The sequence below is a fragment of the Echinops telfairi genome, unplaced genomic scaffold, assembly GCF_000313985.2.
Source record: "Echinops telfairi isolate 266 unplaced genomic scaffold, ASM31398v2 ScPeMD7_1;HRSCAF=3_0, whole genome shotgun sequence".
In the NCBI taxonomy this organism is placed as follows: Eukaryota; Metazoa; Chordata; class Mammalia; order Afrosoricida; family Tenrecidae; genus Echinops; species Echinops telfairi.
In genome coordinates, this window is record NW_022103896.1 from 85,644,775 (window position 1) to 85,649,988 (window position 5,214).

Here is a 5,214-nt window from a genome sequence, read left to right on the forward strand (position 1 = left end):
AGGGAATCCAGGACAGATAAAACCCTCAGGATCAATATTGAGAGTAGCCATACCAGGAGGATAAGGGGAAGGTGGGGACAGAACGGGGGAACCGATCACAATGATCTATATATACCCCCTCCCTGGGGGACGGACAACAGAAAAGTGGGTGAAGGGAGATATCAGTCAGTGTAAGACATGAAAAAATAATAAATTATCAAGGGTTCATAAGGGAGGGAGGGTGGGGGAAGGAGGGGAAAACTGAGTTGATACCAAGGGCTCAAGTAGAAAGATGTTTTGAAAATGATGATGGCAACATATGTACAAATGTGCTTGATACAACATATGTATGTATGGATTGTGATGAGTTGTACCAGCCCCAATAAAATGATTTTTTTTTAAAGGAAAAAAAAGAAAGAAAATGATGATGGCAACAATGGTGCTTGACACAATATATGTATGTATGGATTGTGATAAAAGCTGTACGAGGCCCCATTAAAATGATTTTTTTGAAATTGAAGAAAAAAAGATACGTATTTGAGAGTAATCCGCACGCACCAGTTGCTGTTGGGTCAATTACAATGCCAGAAACAGGACTCATACTGCACTGTATAAAAACAAACTCAAGATGGAGCAAAAATCTAAAGGCAAATTCCAGAACTATAAAGATCATCAATGATCACTGGAACATCATTGACAAAGAATATCACAAAATTGATATCCAGAGCCAGAGCCCTAAGGCAGAAGGCAATCTTCCGTTCTGGCCTCCCATACAGTGGAACGAATTATCATGCAATCCAGAAATACTTGTCAGCAACATCTGGAATGTTGGTAGTCCTTTAAAATTGTTGGCACATGAAATCTTCAAAAATAATAATACTGCTGGGGTACCATGTGACTTGATAGCAGGTGAAGAGCATGTGACAGTAGAGCCAGATGGGGAGCATGCTGCTTGCCTATGTCGTGCACTGTTGAGATGGGTAGTTTTATAATTCCTTATCAAGTGGCTGTGACTTATGAAATTCAAATGATTAAAATTTTAGGATAGGCCTAAAACAGCGCTTCTAGGACTGTGTTGAAGAAGTCCATTTGTGTGGAGAATCTGCTAGTACTGTCCTGGTAACTGAGCTCATGTGGTTCAAAACTATAACAGGCTTATTCCCATTTCTGTTCTAGTTCATGCACTAGAATCTTTAGATAATCATCAGCCTGGGGACTAAATTGTCTGTTTTAGAAAGAATAATATTTATTCTGTAAATAAATTGAGATTTAAGGACTGGAATCAGCTGTTATGTTCGTCAGTCTCTCATCTGGGAACAAACTTCCTCAAACAAAAAATGTAATGATCCTGATGATCCATGAAAAAGCCTGGTAGCTACAAAGACAATTGGAATGGGACTTCATCTGAGCATAATAATAATAATTTTTTACTCCCTTAGAAAATGTAGTATTAATGAAAAGGGAGAGAAATAAGTAGAACCAATCACTACCTCTCAAGCCCAGCAGATTGCTGGAAGAGCCAGAAAATTCATCTGAAAATTTAAGGGATTACAACAATGAATCATGAAGATCTTAAATTATTAAAGATTTTGACAAGGCCTGTGCAACGGATAAGGCACAGTTGGTTTTCATCCAACCGCTGAACAGATTTCTCATCGATTTTTCTATCAACTTGTCACAAGGTGATGGGCAGTATCTTGTCTACAATATGGATGATTTTAAATGTTCCATAGAACTCAGTGCTGGGACTGGCCCAGACTGACCCTGAGACACCGAGGCAAACCACAAAAAGCGTGCAGCAGAGCAACCGTGGGAGCAGAGCAGGGAGCCCCCGAGGGAGTACAAAGGACTCTGGGGTCAGAGCATGGTACTCCATCGGTCCTGACTGAAGGACATGCCAAGAGATCAAAAATCAGACCTTAATCTATTTACAGGTTTTTTCTTCTGTTTAAAAATTTTTCTAATTAATTCATTCTTCTATGGGTAAAAAGAAAAAAAAAAAGTTCCATAGAATAGATCCAGCATATTCCATTAAGTCTCCTGGAGCGGTATGTTTTCTGCAGATTCAATTAATAATAAGCAACTGTTAGTTTGCCCTTGTTACAGGAAACCTGGTGTGTAGTAATTATGTGTTGAGCTACCATCCACGTGATCTGAAGTTTGAAACCAGCAGCAGCTCCTCTGGACAAAGACTGGGCTTTCTACTCCGGAACACAATTACAGTCTCGGAAACCCACAGGGGTAACTCGGAGTCAGCATGGACTCGATGTCAGTGAGTTTGGTTTTTGGAGTTCATTGTAACAGCCAGGTAGTTTAGCAGCGACGAGTCCCTGACTTCTCCATGGTTACACCAGTAAATTAAATGGCCATTACGTCCACTTAAAACAATAAAGATCTCTTTGATCTTGAAGCTATCTGTGATGTCTTGGATCTCTACCTATGGCTAAGACTTGTAGATGTCTCCAGATACAAGCCTTATTTGAGATCTCCAAAGAGAACCACAAGTCATTATCCAAATCTGAAAGGCTTTACAGGCCTAAAATAAGCCATATCAATCCCAGAAAAATATTAAAATTCTTCACTATCAGTATTATAGTATTTTAATTATTTGTAATCTCATAACTTAGGAATTGATTCGGTGGCTGCCCCACAGGCTCAAACATAAGAAATTGTGTTGATGGCACCAGACCACAGTGTTTTGTTTTATGCAGTGTCCATAAAGGTTGAAACTGATGATGGCACCTAACAAACTGCTAATCCTTTGCTTCATAAATCACAATAAAAGAGATACATAATGATAAATGACCAATCATGCCACTTACTTCAGCCACCATTGATTGGCAATAGCCATCTGTTAAGGGAAAAGTATTTGGCTGTGTTGCCTCCTTGTTTTCCACCGATAAACTCATGTGATATTTTATAGAAATGGAGTCTGAACAGGGAATTGGTCAACAAAGATTAAAGTGCAGCAAAGAAAAAACGATAATGCTGGATATGATATTCATCATCGATTTTGGTATCGAAGCAATAGCTGACCGTGGGAATAGTGACAGACGTTTGGATAAGCAGAAGAGCTTGATAAAAACGAATATATTGACATGAATGAGGAAATGGTTGTGACAACAAGGTTGATGTTCCAGCGGCAAAAACCAAAACAACACATTGAAGAAAATCTCAGCAATACTTCACAGCACTGAAAGCACAAAGGATCAACTATTTGAAGTGAATTCCAATATAGAACATGACAACTCATGATGGCATAGAAAGTGTGTGTTCTACACTGTTACCTGTGAAGGCAGTCACTACTTAAATGACCACTGATGAGCTTAAAAGATACAGGGTATTTTACTTCTCCATGTTTCCAATATTCTAAATGACAAGTATCAGTTTTTTACTTTTATATCCGACATTATGTTTGGATATCTTGGGCCCTCCACCCCGCAACATAAAAATGATAAAACAATTGGAATTATCCACCACCACCCCCCTTTAGTGTTATGTATTAAATGATATCCTCACCAAAACATTTGTTAAAATACTAAACCTTGTACCTTATACTTGTAAATACAGCGGTTTTAAAATAATGGTTTTTCTTTAACACTAATGAACTCGTATCCATGAGGGTTGGTCCTATACCTAATTCACTTGAGTTTTAACAATACTAGAAAAGACTGATGCATCTAAAGTCCAAGAAAATCAAAGGTGGCTAGCAGACACTAGCAGTTGAAATAGATAAACTGAGTCCCCTTCTCCACCATATCCTGCATTTGGACTTCTGGTTTCTTGAAATGTTAAGAAATAAATGTTCATAAAAGTCACCCACTTTTGATATTTGTTTTAGTCATACTAGGTAGCTAAGATAATTCTTAAGACTATTCTGCATGTTTTCGGGTCCCATGGTAATTTTTTTTTTTTTTTGCCACACACTACTGTTTTAAATGACATCAGTCTTTAATCATTTCTTGGATGTTGGGGTAATCATTAGACTTAACACATTTAATGAGTTAGATCCTGATTCAAGTAAATAAGCAGTAAAAGATTGCAAATTTGAACATTACCAGCTACAAGGGGGCCTCTGACAGCTTGTGGGAAAATGGGATTAATATGGCTTCAAAATAATATGATTGTTGGAGATGGCATAAGTTGATAATTATAAAAGCTGATGACAGACGTGTTGGTTCACTTTACTACCCTGTGTATATTTGACATTTTCCTTCATAAAAGTTAAAAAATCAAAATAAAAGGACCGGGAAAGAAAGTCAAAAATAGCTCTCAGAAATCATAATGAAGAGAACCTATGAGAAAGGTCAGCAACAGCCAGGAGCTTCAGACGGGATAGCCTCCAATCAACAGGACTCTCCAGTAACAAATGGATGGCAGGGCAAACAAGGGAAGTTTTGATCCTTCACAGGGATGCCGTCACATCCTGTCTACTTGTTGGCATAGAAATGAGCATAACCACCTACGGGACAATTTGATAGTCTCTTACAATTTACACTTCCCATGTCCTATGACAGGATGTTTATCTAACCCAGAAAATCAACTAAAATTCAGAAAATCTCCTTCAAGGAACATAGCCCATGTAGTTGATTAGCAGACATTTAAAAAGTGGTTTTGTTGAAACCATTGCTTTTAATAGCAAAACTGGAAATATCCACAAGTTCAAGGAATCGTGTATGAAGTGCAGTGGGATACTCCAAAAGAATTTTGTCAATTAAAAAAATCCAATGAGCTTACAGAACAATGTTTACTATTCTCATTTATATTATTTAAAGTTACATTAAGAGGGACCTTTGAAAAGGTCATGGAAAAATTCTATTATCTTCTAATTCCATTTTCCTACATTTTGAAGTCCCTTATCTACAAATTTAACAGAGGTTTTGTCTTTGTCCTGTAAATACAATGAATATAGGAGACAAAGTTATGAGAACTTCAGACATAACCTTTTACCTTGAAGGAACTTGTTACTGGGAATGGAGTGTTTGGACCACAGTCCCAAGGGCCACGAGGGCCACCAAACCCTCATCCTACTTTAGTAAGTACCACTTACAGTCTTGTAAGTTTTTGAGTAGCCATGTAAGGTGCAAATACTTCATCTGTAGGAAAAAAATCAGATGCAAAGAATCAGCTACTCCAATGGCCCAAAGGAACCCATTTCTGACAGTGAAATCAGAGTATCTAAACAGTGATGTTACCATTGCTGACCACTGTGAAGACAAATGGCCCCTATACATA

At 37.9% G+C, this 5,214-nt stretch overlaps 1 pseudogene; it reads left to right on the plus strand.

Annotated features, from left to right (window-relative positions):
* The first annotated feature begins 654 nt into the window (after positions 1-654).
* LOC101644305 lies at positions 655-1,741 on the plus strand (annotated as a pseudogene).
* The last annotated feature ends 3,473 nt before the right edge of the window (positions 1,742-5,214 follow it).